The 21484-nt window shown below is 54.1% G+C and overlaps 1 long non-coding RNA gene across 1 annotated transcript in view; it reads left to right on the plus strand.

The window, feature by feature from the left end:
• LOC128050329 (uncharacterized) overlaps positions 1-21167 on the plus strand; it is a 134775-nt gene extending 113608 nt beyond the window's left edge. The window contains exon 4 of the long non-coding RNA XR_008199673.1: positions 21133-21167. This is a non-coding gene — a long non-coding RNA (uncharacterized LOC128050329). The remainder of the gene's footprint in view (positions 1-21132) is intronic.
• The last annotated feature ends 317 nt before the right edge of the window (positions 21168-21484 follow it).

A 21484-nucleotide genomic window follows, 5' to 3' on the forward strand; every position in this document is an offset into this window, starting at 1 on the left:
ACTTTATTTTGGGGGGGCTCCAAAATCACTGCAGATGGTGACTGCAGCCGTGAAATTAAAAGACGCTTACTCCTTGGAGAAAAGTTATGACCAACCTAGATAGCATATTCAAAAGCAGAGACATTACTTTGCCAACAAAGGTCCGTCTAGTCAAGGCTATGGTTTTTCCAGTGGTCATGTATGGATGTGAGAGTTGGACTGTGAAGAAAGCCGAGCACCGAAGAATTGATGCTTTTGAACCATGGTGTTGGAGAAGACTCTTGAGAGTCCCTTGGACTGCAAGGAGATCCAACCAGTCCATTCTAAAGATCAGTCCTGGGTGTTCATTGGAAGGACTGATGCTGAAGCTGAAACTCCAATACTTTGACCACCTCATGAAAAGAGTTGACTTATTGGAAAAGACCCTGATGCTGGGAGGGATTGGGGGCAGGAGGAGAAAGGGACGACAGAGGATGAGATGGCTGGATGGCATCACCGACTTGATGGACGTGAGTCTGAGTGAACTCCGGGAGTTGGTGATGGACAGGGAGGCCTGGCATGCTGCAATTCATGGGGTCACAAAGAGTCGGACACGACTGAGCGACTGAACTGAACTGAACTGAATGATGGGCACAGCCCCACTGTCCAGCAGTTAATGATGGACACACACACCATATCCCTTCACAGATGGGAGCATGGCTTAGCCACGAGAAAGAGAGATACGCTGACACTCGCTACCACATGGCCAGACCCTGACAATAAGACTGTCAGTGAGAGAAGCAGACACAGAAGGGCACAGGGTGTGACTCCGCTGATAGGAAACGTCCAGAACAGGCAGGTCCACAGACACAGAGAGTGGGTTCCTGGTGGTCAGGGACCAGGGGTGGGGATGGGCGTGACTGCTGATGGGCACAGGACTTCTTTTGGGAGAGATGATGGAATGTTCTGGAATCAGGTAGTGGTGATAGCGGCACAATAATATTAATGCACTAAATGCCAGTGAAGGGTGTGCTTAAAATAGTTAAAATGACAAATGTTATGTCATATAGACATATTTTTGTTATTTTAAAATCTAGTAACATATCAAAAAACCATTGAATGAGTGAACACTTTCAGTGGTGAACTGTTTGTTTTCTGACTTGATGTCTCAGCGGAGCTGCCGAAAGGGAAAAGAGGAGGCAGCACGGCGTGTGTGTGCTGCGGGGGTGTCAGAGCAGTTGAATCACAGAGGCTGGTTTTCTTCCCCGAGTTCCTAGCATCTCATGGCTGGGGTAGTGGGGACATTCACTGCGGGGGCGTGAGTGGTGAAACACAGGGACGGAATCCTAGTCCCGCCAGCCTCTGCCCCAGCAAGTGGATGGTGGGGTGGGGTCGCCATCCCCACAGTGCCCTGTGTGGGACCCACCCGAGTGCAAGCGAGACCTGCTGGGCACGTGCAGTGAGTGCTGGAGGGAGGAGATGCTGGAGGGCTAGGGGTGGGGTTCTAGGTGATTTGTTTTAAAAAGTGCAAGAAGAGGACTTCCCTGGTGGTCCAGTGGCTGAGGCTGCTCTCAGTGCAGGGGGCACGGATTCAATCCCTGGTCTGGGAACTAAGATTCCCGCCTGCCAAGGAGCAGCGCAAACCTCGATCTTCTTTTCCCGGCTGTGCCTGGCTCTCCCATCCCCACCATCACTCTGTCGCTCCCCTACCATCAGGGGAGCCTGGGGGCTGGCTTTTCAAAGCAGGACACACAGCTGGACCTTCCTAGAGTGGTCATTTTAGTCAAAGACCTTGGGGCCAGGAGGGAGTCATTATTTCTTGGACACTCATGTTATATTTTCTTTTGTTTTTTTTTAATGGTCCTTTATTTTGGGGGAATGACGGACAAGCCATGCAGGCTGCAGGATCTTAGCTCCCCAAGCAGGGATATAACCCATGCCCCCTGCCCTGGAAGCACCGAGTCCTAACCACTGGACCACCAGGGAATTCCCAGTGTTATATTTTCTATTTATATTATTTTTACAGTCATGTAGATGAATTCAGGAGCGGCCAGTCCAACTGACATGACAATGTAGGAAAAAATGAGGGAACCTCAGCAGATGACCTTAGGCCATATCCCATTCTATCTCCTCTAGGCCTGGGTCCTCTCTTCAGGTCCTCTGATGTGTTAATCAGTGATGCTGCATAACAAATACCCCCAAGTTCCACCCACTCATCATCTCACGTGAGTCAGGGCTCTAGGCACAGCCTCACTGGGTCCTCTACTTGGGGTCAGAGCAGGCCACCATCCAGGTGTCAGCCAGGCTGCACTCTCACACAGAAGCTTGGCTGGGGGAGAGTCTGCTCCAGGGTCCCTAGGGGTGTTGGCAGAATTTGCTGTGGCTGCAGGGCTGTCCTGGGTGCCTTCTGCCGGTCCGCTAGGCACTGCCAGCAGCTTCTGAAGTTCACCCCCACTGCTCCCAGCCAACTGCGCTTCTTAAACACAGCCACCTGCCTCAGCAGGCCACCGAGGAATGTCCCTAGGGGCAGGGGCAGAAGTCTGAGCAGCCACCAGCACCCCCGCACCAGTCCCTGAGGGTCACACAAGGTCACACCCATGCATTCCATGCACCCTCTCTACTTCCAGTGTGCAGTGGGCCCCCAGCTGCCTCTCCTAAGCCCTGCAGAGACTCCTAGAACTGGGCACCCAGCCCTGCGGCACAGTTCCCCTTTCCAGCAAGGGCCACAGGAGACCTGGGCGCTTCCCAGGCAGCCCGGCCCTTGGCCAAGTTTCTGCATTAACGAGAAAAGGCGTAATGGAATTTGGACGGGCGAGAAAAAGGATGTCAGTGTGAACAGATCCAGACACTCGATCTCATTGTTAGAAATTCCTCATGGGTCACAAAAACCTCATCTTGGGGCAGAGGCCACTGGGAAGCTGAGATTAGCTCACTCTCGCTGGGGGTTTCTGCAGACCCAGCGCTGGTCTCCACACCCCTGCTTCCCACCCCACCTGCGGTCACCCGGCTCCTGCAATCCCACCCAGTCACCAGGGCTCAGCATTCCCCAGATGGTCAGCAGGGGTAGCTGCAGGGGTAGCCCTCTCTGGAAGGTTCCACAGTGTCCCCAGATGAGGACACAGCCAGACTACACCCTTGTCAATGCCGAGACTTGCAGTCTGGATGGAGACTGCTGCTTCTCTGCCCGTCTCCCACCCTTCATCCCCCGCCACCCTATATTTGAAGGTCAGGCTTCCAGCTGAGACACACAGGAGTCAGCACCCGAGTAGGGGTTCCATCCAGACATCCTGATGCTGTGTCTTACTCCAGGGCAGCCTGAGCTTTGACTCCAGACCCCCTGTCTGCTGGGCACCTGGGGGCCCTTGGAGTTGGACACTGAGGACATGTGGTGTTGCCTGGAGCAGGTGCCCGGGAGCCACGTCAGCCCACCCAGGCTCCTCGATGGACCAGAATCATATGTTCGTTTCACAGGAAAGGGGCTCCTGAGCTGACACACTCCTCAGCCGCTCGTATAGGGGTCTCCCCCAGACCCCAACTGGGCACTACTGACATAGACCAGCTGTTCTGTGAGGGGCCATCCTGGGCACAGTGGGGTGTGAAGCAGCCTCCCTGGCCCCATCCCCTCGATGCCAGGAGCCCCCAGAGGGAAGGCCACAGACCTCCCAGACGTGGCCCGCAGCCCCTGTTCTAGGGTCTGGCTCCCCACACAGGCGTGCCTCTAAATTGTGCACCTAATTGCACTGTTTTCTCCCCACCTATTTAATATAAAAAATGTTCCTGGACTTCCCTGGTGGTCCAGTGGTTGGGAGTCTGACTGCCAATGCAGGAGACACAAGTTTGATCCCTGGTCCAGGGAGATTCCACCTGCCAAGGGACAGCTGGGCCCACGCACCACTGCCGAGACCGAGTGTCACAGCTACTGAAGCCCACATGTTCAAAAGCCTGTGCTCTGCAACAAGAGAAGCCACCTCAATGAGATGCCTGCACACTGCAACTAGAGTACCCAACCCACCGCAACTAGAGAAAGACCTGCAGCGACAAAGACCCAGTGCAGACAAAAAAATTTTTAAAAGAAAGAAAAATGTCCCTGACTACAGCTAACCCTTAGGGAGAGTCTCTCTGGGTGTGCATGGTTCCAGGACTTTGTAACCACATCAGAGGTGAGGTAACAGGTGCTTAGTCACCATTAGTCATTCTGATGCTGGGCTGTTTCACCTTTGGTCCCACGGGTGTTGACCAGCGACCCAGGGCCCAGAGCAAAGAGCTGGAGCCCGGCACCCAAGCCCCAGGTCCATCCACAGCAGTGCCTCTGAGCAGGAAAAGCCGTCTGCACTCTGCCCTCCTGGGCGCCTGCCCTCGAGTGGCGTCCACTGCGGACGTCAGGTGTTGCCAGGTGCGCTCCTCTGGCGGCCTGATCCTGGCAGAGAGACTGGCCCTGAGGACAGAGTGAGTTCCAGGACGGAGCCCCCTTGGTAAACGCCCTGCCTTGCAGCCACCCGTCCCTTTCGTCCAGACATCACTCTGGTGCCCAGCTTCCCAGCCACGGCCCCCAAAGATGCCCCAGTCCTGGTCCCAGGACTTGTGGACACATAACCTCGTTGGGCAGAGGCGACTTTGCAGGAGGGATTATTTAAGGCTCCTGAGATGGGGGCAATCCAGGATTCCCCAGGAGGCCCAGTGTCATCACAGGGTCCTTATAAGAGGGAGGAGGAGGGTCAGAGGCAGACGGGAGATGCTGCTCTGCTGGCTCTGAGGGTGGAGGGAGGGGCTGCAAGCAAGGGATGAGGTGCCTCTGGAAGCTGGAAAAGGGGGGAGCCAGTGCTCCCCTGGAGCCTCCAGAGGGACCAGCCCTGCCCACGCCTGGATTTAGCTCCGTGAGGCCCGAGTCAAACTCCTGACCTCCAGACCCACGAGATAATCACTGTGTGTGGTTTTAAGCCAGCAAATTTGTGGTGATTTGTGACAGCAGCCACGGGAAATGCAATGCCAAGGAGCATCCACAGAGCTGTGGCTACCCCAAGGAAGGGTTCCAGTGCAGCCTTGTGCATAGATGGTAGACCAGGGGCTTCTCAGAGGGGGATGACTCTTCAAGGGGCTTTTCAGGATGTGTAGGAGATTGTCCAGGCTCAGGTGGGAACACCACCCTGCCCTCTCCCAGCCTCCTGCCCTTTGGATCCGAGCTGCAGCCTCCCAGGGCCAGGGTGACGGCATTTCCTGGGTGCCAGGAAGCCGAGAACAGGGCTGACATTAGCCACAGGCGCTCAGCTCGCTGGCCCAGCCGGGTTACCCGCTTGCACACGCTCACATGACTGCAGTCATCCTCTGGGCGGACAGAGAAGGCCCTTTCTTCTGCTCCCTCACCAGCCGCACTGTCAGCCCTCTGTCACCGGGCGCATTGTCCGCCCGCCTCCGGGCTCCGGCCGAGGGCAGCCACTCGCCCTGCAGCTCTGTTTTTCCCTCGCCTGTGGGCACCTCATTCATTCCCTTTTTTTTCTAGCCCTTTCTAAAAATAGCTGCCAAGGGACCCGATTTAGCCCATGCATGAAAGGACCAGCTGACAGCAAGTCACAAGACCCTGGTCTCCAGGGGGTGTGGGCCTCCTGTGGGGAAGCATCTGCCTGGCAGAGACCCAGCTGGTCTTTCATGGCCCCTGCGGCCCACCAAAGGTCACCATGCTCAAGGTCACAGAGGCCGTCACATGGCTGGCCCGCCCCAGGCCAGGCCAGGGTGACCTTGATCCTGGAGAAGCTCAGACCCAGATGCGAGGCCGGGAAGGGGGAGCCCAGAGCCAACCTGGCTGGAGATGGGGATGGGGGAGAGGTGGGTGGAGGGGTGGGATGGGAGATAGGTGGGGGGAGGGTGGGGATGCTGGGGAGTCAAAGAAGTTTTGTCCACCTCATACTGAAGTCCAGGTGCCAGTGTGGTGCCCGTGGCCCTCTGCATGCGACCCTGCTTGGGACTGGGAGCGAGGCTAGGAGGCCCCCACGTCCAGCTGCTGGGGACACTGCAAGGCACCCTCCCCTCCCTCTGACCTTATCACCCTAAGGTCCAGCGTGTGCTGTTTCTGTGGAGTCTAGAGCAGGTCTCTCCCCAACCCTAGGCACAGTGAAGGAGAGAGGACCAGGCCATCCTCTATGAGGGCCCGTCCCCGGCACTGTGGGGTTTGGAGCAGCCTCCCTGGCCCCACCCCCTTGATGCCTGGAGCCCGCCAGTCATGACAACAACAGATGCCCCAGACATCATCCCTGTGGAAACACCCTACTTAGGGGCTTCCATGCTGTGGACTGTGGTGCAGGGGGCCCCTCAAAGGCAAGCAGAGCCGAGGCCTCATGCACACAGTAGGTATGTAAGAAACACAGGGTAATCAGCTTGCCTGCAGGCACAGCTGGTGGCCAGCCAGCCCCCCCGCCAAGCCCTGCAGGAGGGCAGCCTGTTCTTAAAAGAAACCTAGATACTGTTCTCTCAAACCTCATCTCGTTCTGTTTGGCTTCGGGATTTTTTTCCCTCTTTCCACACAGCAGCCCGCCTCCTCTTCTTCTGAACATCGTGTTCTCGGGGGGCGGTTACCCCCGGAATGGGGGAGCCTGCTTTCTCACCCAGGCCTTGTTTGTCCTGCTGTCGAGTCTGGCTGGAGGTTTGTGTTTGGGGGGGTGTTGTTTTGTTTCCTTCCTGTTTCATGGCAGGCGAGGAGGGGAGTCAAAATTCAGAAGCTCAGTAAGCTGTAAAGCTACCAGTTCTGGAAGTGTTAAAGCAGAATGAAGGCTGTTTCTGTTCTCCCTGAGGACACGGACTCGCTCCCGCCTGCCTCCCCTCCCCTCCCCTCCCTGCAGGCCAGGGATGAGGCCTGGGACACAGGCTCCCGCTGCCCTCAGCTCCCCTCCCTCTACAAGGCCACCTTCCTGGGCTCTGACTCACCCAGCATGGCCTCATCCGCCTGGATGAGGAGGTGGGGAGGGGGCTTTCAGAACCTCCTGGAAGTAGCCGGCTTTTTCTGAGCTTGAATTCACTGAGATCAACTTCCTGTGCCTTCGGAGATGAAATGCATGTGGCACTCATGTCCCAGGGAGCAGGAACCTCAGGGAACAGGCTGGCTGCTGATGGAGATACTGCCAGTAACTCCTCTGGCTTTAATGCTTTGCCAGCATCTCAGGGCCATTACAAAAGAGAACGTGCGTCCTGTGCCTGCTCAGCGGGAGGAGTGGCTGCCAGCTGGAATTGTCCAGCATCTGGAACAGAGAGTGCTAGAAAGAGGCCAGGCCAACGGTCAGGAGATCCCACTTGGGCCTCGCCTGGCCAGTGTATCAGCCGGCCATGCCACGTAACGAGCCAGCACAGACCTCATGGCTTCCAGTTCAAGGCCCTGAAGGTCGGCAGTAAGGCTGTGGTGTGGCTGCGCCCTCTGCTCAGGGTCTCTCCTGGCTACTGTCAGAATGCCTTACCTGGGGCTGATTCAGATTGTTCCAGAACTCAGTTCCATGCAGCTGTAGCAGGGGGTCCCCCTTCCCTTGCAGCTGCCCCTGTGTCTTGCCACACATCCGCCTCCAGCTTCAAAGCCAGTGACAGAGGGTTTCCCTTGTGTGGAGTCCCCTTCATACTTGCTCCCTTAATAAGAGCAGGCCCACCAAGTTTATCACCCTCCCACATCTGTGCCACATGTGGAGCTGAACCCCGTCCTCTCCTCAGGTCCTGCCCGCACCCCAGGAAAGGGGATTCTCCAGGTCACTTGGGGTCATCGTAGAGGTGTGCACAGCCCCGAGGACCCCTGGCTAGTTTGCTGGCGAAGGTCGGGTGTGACAGATGCATCCTCATCATCAGTCAGCCCCCCAAAGGAAATGGGGTCCAAGGGTCACTCCAGGCCACAAGTGAGATCAGGCGCATTAGCTCTGACTCTGGATGGGCCCTGAAACCAAGGTGTGTGTGCCTGTGTGTGTGTGTGTTCAGTTGTGTCCGACTCTTCAACTCCGTGGACTGTAGCCCACCAGTCTCCTCTGTCCATGGGATTTCCCAGGCAAGAATACTGGAGTGGGTTGCCATTTCCTCCTCCAGGGAATTGTCCCATCCCAGGAATCAAACCTGAGTCTCTTGTGTCTCCTGCATTGGCAGGCAGATTCTTTACCACCATGCCACCTGGGAAATCCTGCCACACACACAGAAAAAAATCCCCTCCTTCCATTTCCTGTGATGCTCTTTATCTCTCTCTCTCTTTTTTTTTTTTAAGGTGACAGTCCTCGTACATTCTTTTAAACATTTATTTATTTTGGGGGGGGTGTTGGTTCTTAACTGCAGCTTGTGAACTCTCTAGTTGCAGCACGTGGGCTCAGTAGTTGCAGCCCGTGGGTTTAGTTGCCCCACAGTATGTGGGATCTTAGTTCCTGAACAGGGATCAAAGGCCACATCCCCTGCATTGGAAGGCAAATCCTTAAACTCTGGACCACCAGGCAAGTCCCATCCTTATTGTCTTTAATAGTAAAATCCAGGGCAGAAACATTATTGTGAGAAATCCACTGGGGGATTCTAACCTGATTCTTCTCAAATGAGGGGTGGTTCTCCCCTGGGGATACTGAGCCATGTGTGGAGATGCCTGTGGTTGTCACAACTGGGGGGCTCCTGGCATCAAGGTGGGGGGGCAGGAATACTGCTCCACCCCCCAACAGCTCCCAGGACAGCACCAATGTCAGCTGACTTGTCTGTCCTCCTCAGGACAGTAGGTGGCCTTTTGCGGGGGCACTCTGAGGGGTCCCAGCCCACCTTCTCTCAGGCCTGGCATCTTGTGCTTATGGAAGTTGCGGCCGAGGCTTTCCAGGCAGCAGCTCATCTCACCCTGAGGCCCCGGGGCTGCAGGTCCACCTTCAGTGCATGGAATTCAGAGCCGGGCTGACTCACTGGACAAGACCCTGATGCTGGGAAAGATTGAGAGCAGGAGGAGAAGGGGGCGACAGAGGATGAGATAGTTAGATGGCATCACTGACACAATAGACATGAGTGTGAGCAAATTCTAGGAGACTGAAGCACAGGGAAGCCTGGTGTGCTGCAATCCATGAGGTCGAAAAGAGTCGGACATGACTGAGCAACTGAACAACTGGGGCTGTGCCTGGGTGTCCACCCACTGCAGGCAGACACTGCACCCAGGAAGCGGTCCCCAGTGGCCCCCAGTCACACCTCCTCTTGGACCACCAGGACCAGGAGCCGCCACTCTTTCAAGGCCCTGCTCCTCGCCTCTGCCCCGCCAGCGAAAAGAATTTTTCACATTCTTTTCCTTTTACGCAGCTTAGCCAGCCAACTTTCAGAAGCGTCCCCTGGCGTCCCGTTCTTTCTCTTCTGGTAAGAGAGCAGCCCCAGCGGCTGGGTTTCGGTTTATCGCGAGCAGGCTGGGAGTGGAGCTCTTTCCAGCTATGAGAGCTATGTGCGGAATTCAGAGGAATCTCCTGCATTTTTGTGTCTCCCTGTCACTGCTTCCTGTGCAGCGGAAAACACCTCCGAGGGTGGAGATGGCATCACAGGCTGAGCCGGGGAGCACGTCTGCTCTCGCATGCCTCTGCTTCTGCCCACCAGAAACATGCCCGGCCGGTCAGGGCTTCCCTTGATGCCTGGGTGTGTGCCCAGTCCACTTTCCCATCAGACCTGCTGCTCAAGGTCCCCGCAGGGCCTGGGCCTCCCCAGTCGGCTGTCTCCTTCTTAGTTTTGTTCACGAGGTCACTGAGGCTCAGCCCGCCCATCCCTGTTGAGGTCTTGGGTGCCTATTTGCCAGGCATCCCCCCCACCCCCACCCCATGAGTGATATGCACACACAGTCGTGCTGAGCATCTTGGCAAGACCCAGAGGCCAAACGGCATGGCATCTTAGAGCTCCTGCATCCGCACCCATTACTCCATCTGACTCTCCGAGGCAGAAGGAAGCAGACTTGACCGCCAGGAAATGCCAAGCCCGCATCACCAGGAACCAGGGGACAGAGACGTGATCTTGAGACGCCTGGTGGGGGTGCAAGGTGATGATGCAAAGGTCTCCCCGGCACACGTGTGCAGCCCCATTAGAAGCCGACGTGACAGTCTGCTCAAGGTCTTGGGAAAAGCGTCCAGGATTCCAGGAGCCCCAGGGTCACTTACAGACCACCAGACAGGAGACGCCATGCTGGGGCTCTCTGCTGTTCCATCTCACTTGGGGTTTTCTCTAACCCTGATGGCTACATAGTTGTCGTCAGCATCCCCAGCATTCTGCACATTGTTCCCCAAAGAAAGAAGCCACATAAGGGTCCTGACGCCTCCCCTCACGTGTGGATCCAATCCCTCAGATCGAGGATCCCTGTATGTCTTAACCCTTTGCCAAATCCACTGGGCCATGGAGGATGCAGAGACTGCGTCCCTCGGCCTCCAAAGCTTGCCTCTGCGTTCAGAGCTTTATGAAGCTTTATGAGCTTTATGTTGGGACCTGCCCCTTCCAGGGAGCTCTGGTTTGGGAATTAGATGCAAACCCTGGCCCAACCTCCACCTGATGCGTGGTCTCAGGAAGGTTATTAAGATACTCACATCTTCGAGGCCCCATCTCTCTCCTCATCTGTAAAAAGTGGGCACAGTAACACCTTCATGATGCCTGACATGAGGTCCACCCCTTGCACTCTGTTACCTGCACAGCAGACACAGTGCTCAGCACACCAGTGCACTTGTCCATAACTCAAACACATGCAGCCTGTATTCCTGAGTCCAAGTCAAATAAACCACTGATTTGTACCATCTTCCACTTCCTTCCTAGTTAGGAGAATATATGGCTACAATTTCTCGGCCTTTTGGCTGAGATCAAGTATAGTATGGGGGCTTCCCTGGTGGCTCAGTGGTAAAGAATCCAGCGGCCAGTCCAGGAGACACAAGAGACACAGCTTCAATCCCTGGGTTGGAAAGGTCCCATGGAGAAGGAAATGGCAACCCATTCCAGTATTCTTGCCTGGAAAATCTCATGGACAGAGGAGCCTGGTGGTCCCGAAGAGTTAGATATGACTAAGCAGCTGAGCACTTCAACAACAGCGAGGAGGGCTTTTCTTTTTCTTTTGAAAATGTGTGCTTAAAAATGTTATTCCATGCACACAAGGAAATATTACTCACAAAAAAGAGAGAAGCCCTGACACTCTCTACCGGGTGGACAAACCCTGAGAACACGGTGCTCAGTGAGAGAAGCAGACACAGAAGGACACACAGGGTGTGACTCCACTGATGGGAAAGGTCTTGTTTCTTCCTGGGGCTGCTGAGGGCTGGACTGAGGAGAAGTCACCAGGGACAGCTGGCCTGGTCCCCATCACTCTGGCCTTGAGCCAGTTGCAGTAGACAGAGAAGTATACGTGTTTTTTCAGAAGCTGACTTTTTTTTTGGACTGGGTGGAGGTAAATATCGAGTTGATGGCTCTTGTGATTCTCTTGTGGTCCAAGGGCTTTTAGGGTTTTCACTTCCTGTTTATTTACCTATGAAGATTTTGGAATTATTTTATCAAGTTCTTCCCCTTCTTCAATACTTTGGTTTGGTTTGGTTTTTCAAGCCCTCTTAAACCTCTCACCTTCCACCTGGGGTCATTTATCTCTAAGATCTTTTTGTTTTATTCCTAATAAGGAAGGTCTGCTGGTGACAGTCTATTTGTCTGAAAATGTCTTTTGGCATCGTTGCCTGCGTGCTCAGTCTTATCCGACTCTGTGGCCCATGGACTGTAGCCCACTAGGCTCCTCTGTCCATGGGATTTTCCAGGCAAGAACACTAGAGTGGGTTGCCATTTCCTCCTCCAGGGGATCTTCTCAATCCAGGGATTGAACCTGCATCTCCTGTGTCTTCTGCATTGGCAGGCGGATTCTTTACCACTGAACCTGTGAAGTCTGAAAATGTCTTTGTTTTACCCTAATTCTTAGAGTTTGTTTTCGCTAGGTCTAGAATTTTCACTGGATCCATAAAATTGTTAGTCCTTTTTCCTCCAGTACCTTATGTTTATTCATTTGTTTTGTAATTAACTGATTTTGTTTAATTTTAAAAATATTTATTTATTTATTTGGTTGCCCTGGGTCTTAGTTGCGGCCTATGGGATCCTAGTTCCCGTAGCAAGTATTGAACCCGGGTCCCCTGCATTGACAGCGTGGAGTCTTAGCCACTGGAACACCCGGGAAGTCCCTAACTGATTTTATTGAGGTATAATTCCTCTTCAGTAAAATGAACAGATCTAACATAGGTAGTTTGATGACTTTTGACAAGTCTATAAACCTGTGTACACTAATACCTCAGTCAAGATAGAGAATATTTCTTCTTTCACCTGACCAAGTATTTTGAGAGTCATACACATGGCTTCATTTGCCCATACGTTCTTTCCATTGTGTGAGTATCCATGGTATGAATTACCGTTCTCCTGTTGACAAGCATTTGGGTTACTTCCAAATTCTGCTCTTACAAATACAGACATATGTATCTTGTCCAAGTGGGTAAATCTCTAGGAGTGGAATTGCTGTGTCATAGGTTAAGCATGTGTTTAACCTTATAAAATCTGTCTTTGCTGTGCTCAGTCATGTCTGACTCTTTATGACCCCATGGACTGTAGCCCACCAGGCTCCTCTTTCCATGGGATTTCCCAGGCAAGAATACTGGAGTAGATTGGCATTTCCTCCTTCAGGGGATCTTCTCAACCCAGGGATTGAACCTGTGTCTCCTGAGGCTTCTGCATTGGCAGGTGGATCAGCCTTATAAGAATCTGCTAACTCACTTTCTAGAGCGGTTGCACGCTTCTGTCAGTAACATGTGAAACTTTCTGTTTCTTCATCCTCCCCAGGACTTGGTGTTGTCGGTCTTTTAGATTTTTGCCACTCTAGCAGCTGCGAAGCAGACCCTGTGATGGTTTTCAGTTATTCTTGCCCTGATGACTAATCATTGAGCACTATTGCATGTGCCCATTGGCTGTTTCTCTGTCCATTTCTAAAATGTCTCTCCTGCCTGAGGTTCCAGAGCTTCTTGAATCTGTGGCTTAAGAGTTTTTTGTTTTTTTTTTGTCAGTGTTGGGAACTTATCAGTCACTATCTTTTCAAAGATTGCTTCTGTTCCATTCTCTCTCTCCCCTACTTCCAGAGCTCTGACATGTGTCAGACCTTAGTAGAGCTTCCAGGGGGCACTCATGGTAAAGAACCCACCTGCCAGTGCAAGAGACATAAGACACATGGGTTCAATCCCTGGGTCAAGAAGATCCCTGGGAGAAGGAGATACCAACCCATTCCAGTATTCTTGCCTAGAGAATTCTATGGACAGAGGAGCCTGGTGGGCTACAGCCCATGGGGTCTCAAAGAGTCAGACACAACTGAAGTGATTCAGCACACAGGCATACCTTACTGCATCCTGTGTCTCTTCCCTTGTTTCATGTGGTCCATGCTTCGATCTGGATATTTGCTGTTGTCTGGTTCACTAATTTTCTCCTTAGTTGTCTTTAATGATACTGCTTCTTCTGTTGTGTCCATTTCATATATTGTCAGTTTCTACACACTCAGTTTTTTTCTTTAGTTTCCAATTTCCTGCTAAAATTCCAGCCTCACTTACTTAGCATGGCTAATGTAGTTATTTTAAACTCTGTCGATTTTAGTGTACGGAACCCCTGGGAGCCTGTTGGAATAGCCTGTTATTTCTGCCGGTTTTTGTTTATACGGTCCTGTCTTCTTGTGTGCCTGGTCATTTCTTCTTTTTAAAAAATGTTTATTTGGTCCTCGTTGTGGCACACGGGATCTTCAGTCTTCACTGCAGCATGTACACTCTTATTATAGTTGCACCATGTGGGATCTAGTTCCCTGACCAGGAATCAAGCCTGCCCCCCCTGCACTGGGAGTGTGTAGTCTTAACCACTGGGCCACCAGGGAAGTCCTGCCTGGGCTTTCCTGATTGCATGCTGGATACTGTGCCTGCTGACTCATTTGTGGAAACAACGTGAAGCCTAAGGTGATGCTGTTTCTCCCCAGAAAGGATGGGCTTCCATTTACTTCTGCTCGGCATTTAGGGTCACATCAATCTGGTGTTGGGGACTGAGGTTACTCAGAACTCAGCTGCAGTTGCCATGAGCGCCTGTCTGCTGCCTGCGGACCTTTTCCTTCGAAGGCAGCCCTCTTATCCCAGCTCATATCAAGGAGGTGGGGGCTCCCCTATCTGTCTTCCCTCAGGATGCCCTGGATCTCAACCTCTGTGCCCCTAGCCTCATGAGACCCCCTCAGCCTCTTGGCAAACCCTCCACCGCAGGAAAAGGCAGCGCCAAAGCCAGACTCCTGGGCTTCCATCCCCCTCCCCAAATTCGGGATGGAAATCCTTCACTCTTTCAATGGTCCTCCAGCACCTTTGAGCATCTCTACCCTGTGGAGCTCTGCCCACTGCCCTCATCAGAAGGGTGTCCACACGAGCTGGCCACCATTGTGCGAGAGAGAAAGGTTTATCCAAGGTCCAGATGGCTAAGGAGGAGGCCAGGGATATAGATCATTGTGATCTTAGAGCCACAGAATGACCAATGGGGATCCAGTCTCAGCTTTTATTATTTTTTGAAGATTTACTTCTTTCTTTGGCTCGGTGGGTCTTTGTTACAGTAAGTGGGTCTACTCTTTGTTGCAGGGCACAGGCTTCTCACTGAAGTGGCTTGTCTTGTTGCAGAGCGTGGGCTCTAGGGTGCAGGGTTTCAGTAGCTGTGGTGCGTGGGCTCAGTTGCCCCGAAGCATGTGGGATCTCCCCAGAGGAGGGATGGAACCAGTGTCCCTTGTATTGCAAGGCGATTCTTAACCAAGGAAGCCCTTGGCTTTTACTTTGTATTTTATTTATTTATGGCTCCACTGGGTCTTTGTTGCTGCACATAGGCATTCTCTGGCTGTGGCAAGCGGGGGCTACTCTCCAGTAGCAGAGCACAGGCTCTAGGGGGTACACACTTCAGTAGCTGTGGCTTGTGGGCTTAGTTGCCCCGTGGCATGTAAGATCTTAGTTCCCCGACTGGGGATCGGACCTGCATCCGCTGGGTTGAACGGTGGAGTGGTAACCCCTGGACCGCCTGGGAAGTCCTATTCTCAGCTCTTAGAACATCCACCCTCTTCTCCAGTTGAGGAAGCCCAGCCCCAGGCCAGGGCAGAGCCAGGCTGTGAGTCCAGGGTCTCCCATTTCCAGACTTTATCTTTAGGAACGGGGAGACAGCCTCGTCCCCTGGACTGAGACCAGAGGCTCTGTGGACTTAGCAGGAGAGTTTCACAACCGAGGATCACCCACCAGTAAAAGGCCACTAACCATGTTCATGTCAGGAAAGTGACTGGACGTGACCGGTGTCGTGGGCTCCGAGCCCAGCTGGAAGTCTCACCGCAGTCTCTCCTCTGCTTCTGGGCCCAAGGGGCGGGGCCTGCTGGCCTTCAGTCTGGCGGAGGAAATAGGCCATCTACATCTCTCCATCTCTGGCTCTGCTGCTGCTGATTCCATCCACTCCTAGTTTTAACTCGATTCCCTTCAAACTCTGCCCCTCTTTCTCCCTCATCCTTTGTGACAGCCCCACCCTGCCTGGCCCCTGGGCAGGTGAGGGGAGTGGCCACCAAGCTGCCAGCAAACTGCGCCAGGAGCGAGATTTCTCAACAGCTTCCAGCAAACCTGCCCTACGTTGGTTGGGCGCAGGAGATGTAGGTCACCTTGTCTCTCATCCTGTCTCCCTGGCAGCTGTATTTGTAGGGCGGGCCCACCATGGCTGCCAACCTCAAGGGTCCCTGACCCCCAGCATAGGAACTTGGGGACCTGGAGGTTGGCCAGGCCCTGCACTTGAGACAGGGTGTCGCTCTGAGCGCTGAGCAGAGCTAACTGGAGCTCAGAGCCGCACGGCTTGGGAATCTGGGGTAGAATTCGGGTCTGCTCTTTCTGCAAGACCTCTGCCTCCCACCCTGCCCCCACCCCCACCGGTAAGGCTGTGCTTGCTCCCGCTTCTGTTGTTGGTTGAGTTCAAGGGAGCCTCTGACCCTGTGTGACTTCTCCCAGCCAGGTTGTTGGATACTAAGAAATTTTGTTTCATATTTTGCCGTTGTTGCCATGCTGAACCGCTTGTGGGATCTTAGTTCCTCGACCAGGGATTGAACCCACCCACTCCACAATGAAAGCCTGGAGTCCCAAGTACTAGAATCCCAGGGAATTCCCAGATGCTAAGAAATTTAAAACCTGTTTGGAAACAAACTTCTGTTTTGCTCAGTACCACTTCACTTCAAGTGGAACCATCTCAGTTCCCCAAAAATTGTATTTTCCTAAAAGAATCTCTTTTAGCTGCAGAGAGTCTTCTGATAAGAGAGTTCCACAAAAGCTTTAAATCCTGTTCCCAGGGGACATTGGGTGGTGTCTGGGGACATTTGTGGTTCATCACAACTCGGGGGGAGGGGGCACTCCTGGCATCAAGGGTATAGGGTCCAGGGAGGCTGCTCCACTCCCCACAGCTCCCAGAACAGATCCCCACAGAGAGTGGTCCAGCCTTAGTGTGAGCAGGGCCTGAGGTGATCCTGTTCAAACTAGGTGTCCCCGCATCCAGCCATCCTGCAGCCCACTGTGGAGAATCATTGCCCTCCCCTGGCTATGGTTGACCCTCATATGCACTGGGGCCTGGCACCCGGGGTGGGGTCTGTAGCACTCAGGGGTGACCCTCTATCTGTCATCAGCCCAGCTCACAAAGCATCCTGGACGCTCCGGCCTGCACAGCCCTTGCCTCTCTGCCACACGCCCTCAACACTTCTGTGGGAGCCCGCCTGACCCCAGTGACTTCCCGGCCCTTTACTGGGAGGCCAGCCAGGGCCTAGTGGTGTCTGTTAAGCTTCTATTTTTAGGCAAACCTCACCCCCAAGTCATGCCCCCGGCCTCGCCAGGCCTGAACTGGCCTCTCCCCAGGCGGGAACCTGACCGCGGCCTGCAGCTCCAACCACCTCCTCACTCCCTCCCAGAGGGCCCGCTCCCACCTTCTCCCCCCACAGCTTCCCGAGGCCCTGCCTGGTGTCCAGGGCCTTCCAAGGCTCCGCTGGGCCCAGGCAGGCCCAGCCAGGTCAGGTGCCCGGGGCATCACGTGCCTCTGGTGGAGAGGCCACTGGTGAGGAATGTTCCCGGGCTGACTCAGCACCTGTGCCTGCCCGAGGGAGTTGACCTAACCCCGGGGGCACGCAGTGAGGCTGGGCTGGGCCTACCTCCGCCAGGACCCGGCTTCAGTCTGCTGTCTGTGTAGCGTGACATGGCCACGTCTGGTCTTGGCCGCTCAGCCCACTCATGCCCACACATGGGTACACGCTGACGCACATGCATGCACACACAAACTCATAGACACATAGGCGTTTATGCACAGACACACACTCACCCACACGTGTGTGCACACATACCTGCACACAAGCACACAAAACCCAAGGGAGCCCCCTGTGACCATCCCCAGGTGCCTGGGGTTATAACCCAGCCTGGAGGGCACCTCTTAAGGGCATCGTGCCCAGAAGAGGAAGCTAGCAGCTCTGAGGGGCTTAGTGCCCACAAGGGAGGCCGTGGTTGGGGTGGCCCCACAGGGTGTTCGAGGCTCCCAGGGTCCTGGTGGACATTCCAAGTGTGGGTGCTGAGCAGGACTCCCCAGCCTTCCAAGGAAAACACGCCATGGGGCCACCCCGTTTGTTCTCTGTCAGCGTCTATATTTAGCACTGAGTAATTTCGGTATTTTTAAGTTGAACCAAGGGCGGTTTTCCCTGAGCTGGATGCTTTGTGGCTGCTTTGAAGCGCTGTGCTGAATCAGAGCACTCCAGGAGCCCACACGTGGGCCCCACGCACCCAGAGCAGACACATTCAGGCCTTTTCTGGCCCAGAGAGGGGCCGGGATGTCTGGCAGAGAGGCAGGCGGGCAGGCAGCAGCACATAAGGGATTTTTTTTTTTAATGGAAACTTGGATTGAGATCACTGTAGATTCACACAGTTATATCAGATCACCAACAGAAAGGCCTTGTATCACCCGTTGACACAGATTCCTGCTGTTTGACGTGTGTGCATGTACTAAGACCTTTGCCAGTTCATCCCCCACCCTGGCAGACCTGTGAACCTCCCCCCGAAACACACACACACAGTCTGGATACTTGGCTTTTGAGTGAGGATCCCTGGTGTGCACCTGTCTTCCCAGACCCCTCCCCAGGCCGCCGCCCCCCTGAAACCAGGAATCCCTCCTTGTCTCTACTACCTTGACATCTCAGAGATGTTCTGTGTGCAGAACCACACAGCATGTGACTGGGCGCTGCCCTTTTCACTCTGAGCGATTTCTTGGAGGGCCATCCAGGATGTACACTTCCACAGTCCATTCCTTTTGTCGTTGTTTTTAATATTCATTGGGCTGTGCCGGGTCTTAGCTGCAACACGCTTGGTCTTCGGTCTTCGTTGCAGCACAAGGGATCTTTAGTTGCGGCGTGTGGGCTCTAGTTCCCTGACCAGGGATTGAACCCAGGCCCCCTGCATTGGGAGCACAGTCTTGGCCACTGGCCCACCAGGGAAGTCCCCAGTCTATTCCTTTTTATTGCCCAGTGGGAAATTTTTTGAAAACCTGGAATCTGCCTTTCCTTTTCGGCAACTGCCCCATCTACTCTCTGGGAAATAGGCGCAGTGTATCATGACAGAAGCACACACTGCTGCTGAACGACCTGGGTCAATGCACACCCGGCCGGGCGGCTCCCTGGGGCCCATGAACTTGGGCTCCTGAACCTGGGCTCTACATACTCCATATCGAACTAATACCATGCACACCCACGGGGAGCTTCCTCAACCCGGACAATGTGCTCACTGGGGTTAGGTCATTTTCTGCTCTGATCTCAATGCCAGAAGCCCCTCCCCAGTCATGACAACCGTAGACGTCCCCAGAGGTCGCCCAGTGTTCCTGGGGACAGGATCTCCGTGGGTGAGAGCCCCAGGTTAGGGATCCCATGGACCCCACAGGACACTGGGTTCCTTGACCATGTGACCCCTGAGGTCCTCAGATGCTGCTCACACCTAAATACGCACCTTGGGGATTCTCAGACAGAGTCCAGTGGCGAGGACTCCACACTTCCACTGCCGTGGGCCCAGATTCAAGCCCCGACCCAGGAACTAAGATCCTGCAAGTGTACAGAGGAGCCAAATAAATAAATAAATACATGCCTGAGTGGGAGGGAGGGGAGGTGACTCACAGACGCTGGAGTCACCCTGGTTCACACCATCTGACCATCGAGGGTTTATTCTACTGTCTAGTGTGAGTTGGGATCAGATTCCATTTCACAGCTTTGGCGCTGTCAACATTGGGGGCTGGGTCATCCACTGTCGGGGGCCGCCCTGGGCACTGTCAGGGTTGAGCAACATCCCAGGTTCTGGAGACCGCAGATGTCTCCAGACATCACCCAGTATCCCCAGGGGGCAGGATGATCTCAACTGAGAACCTCTATCCTAGGGCTCACTAAACGGGGATTGGATGGAATAGGTAGGATTTTTAACCACCTTAAGGAAAAGAAAATAAATCTGCATGACTAAATTATAAAAATAAATTAACATCGCTCATACATGACTGGTGGGTATGTACAACGGTGCAACCACTGGTGGAAAACAGATGCTGTCTTTAAAAAAAAAGTCAACAAGCAGTTGCAGTCCTCAGCATTTATCTCTGAGAAATAAAGGTTCATGTTCACACAGAAGCCTGCATACAGATGCCTGCAGCAGCTCTGTGCTGACATGGCAGGAACCAGAAACTGGTCCAGGTGTCCTTGGACAGGTGAGGGGCCCACACCATGGACCTCCACTTGGCCTGCTCGTGAGTGGACTCTTGATGAGCGCAGCTGCCGGGGTGGGGCTCCAGATCATGAGGCCAAGTGAAAAGCAAAGCCAGTCCCCAAAGGCCCCATACCGTATGTGTACATGTGCTTAGTTGCTCAGTCATATCTGGCTCTTTACAACCCCATGGACAGTAGCCCGGCAGGCTCCTCTGTCCATGGGGATTCTCCAGGCAAGAATACTGGTGTGGGTTGCTGTGCCCTCCTCCAGGGGATGTTCCCAACCCAGGGATCAAACCCAGGGCTCCCACATTGCTGGTGGATTCTTTACCGTCTGAGCCACCAGGGAAGCCCGCCATACCACATGGTCCCATCTAAAGAGCATTCTTGTAACTAACTGAACATGGATGTAAGTCAGGTGGAAATGGGTATTTTAAAAAATATTTATTTATTTGGCTGCTCCAGGTTTTAGCTGCAGCACGGGGGATCTTCGATCTTGCTGCGGCATGCAGGATCTTTCTTATTTAGTTGCAGCATGAGGACTCTCAGTTGTGGCATGTGGGATCTAGTTCTCTGACCAGGGGTCTAACCCAGGCCCCCTGCATTGGCAGCTAGGAGTCCTAACCACTGGACCATCAGGGAAGTCCCAAGACATTTTATATTTAATTACATTTCAATTCACTGGACAAATGACCAGAATGAAGGCAGGAAATTGGCCCAGACCCTCCAGAGGAAGAGTAGGGTACTCAAGACCCATGGGTACAGGCTGCTCACGTAATCTGCCTGCACCCAGGGCCAGGGGTCGAGCCCTGGGCAACTCTGCCTCCATCGGACACTGGGCCATGTCTGGGGATGTCTCTGGTTGTCACACTGGAGGTGCTCTTGGCATCCAGAGGGCTGGTCTACACCCCACAGGGCCCAGGACAGGCCCCAGAGAGAATGACCGGCCTCAGTGCCAGGCATGTTGGGGGAGGAGCAGGTGCAGGAATCAGAGAAAGCCCCTCCATTCTGAGCCAGCCAGGAGTGGAGGCAGAAGTTTTGTGAACTCTCCTGGGGCCCTTCAGTGGTCACATCCGGGGAGCACTCACCCCCGACCAGCCATGGAGGGGACTGTGCGAGAAGGTGCCCTTGGCCAAACCTCTCACCAGGGCTGGGTTCAATCCCTGGGTTGGGAAGGTCACCTGGAGGAGAACATGGCAACCCATTCCCCATGGAGAGAGGAGCACGGGAGGCTACAGTCTATGGGGTTGCAAAGAGTTGGACATGACATGACTGGAGGACATGCACACACCCACCACGACCCAGAGGACATAGGCATCATGACTGCAAGGTGGCCAGGCTAGGGGCTCCAAGAGGCTCCGGAAGAGGGGCGCATCCCTCCTCGCCATCCCCTATCTGCAGTCCGAGGACTTTACGAGTCAGCTCATGTCCATCTGTTCCCCACCCAGCTCTCTGGACGACGGGGGCCCAGAGCTGATGGCAGACAATGTCAGCCACTAACAACATAGCCCAGGCTCGGAAGCTGGTGGAGCAGCTCCGCATCGAAGCTGGGATCGAGCGCATTAAGGTGAGTAGGGGAGAGGCCGCTGGACACACCTACAGCAAAAGGTGGGCACGGAAGCTAGCAAGACAATGGGGGTTTGCACTTGGCTGTGCCACTTGCTGTGTGACCTTGGGCCACTCGCCTAACCTCTCTGAGCCTCCATTGTCTCAGCAGAAAGACACACCTCCTATTAAGCTAGGTTGTGGGTTGTTGTGAGGGTAGATGTGCCAGTGTGCTTCATAAACAAGTGAGACCAG

This window comes from Budorcas taxicolor, chromosome 7 (assembly GCF_023091745.1).
Source record: "Budorcas taxicolor isolate Tak-1 chromosome 7, Takin1.1, whole genome shotgun sequence".
Taxonomy (NCBI): Eukaryota; Metazoa; Chordata; class Mammalia; order Artiodactyla; family Bovidae; genus Budorcas; species Budorcas taxicolor.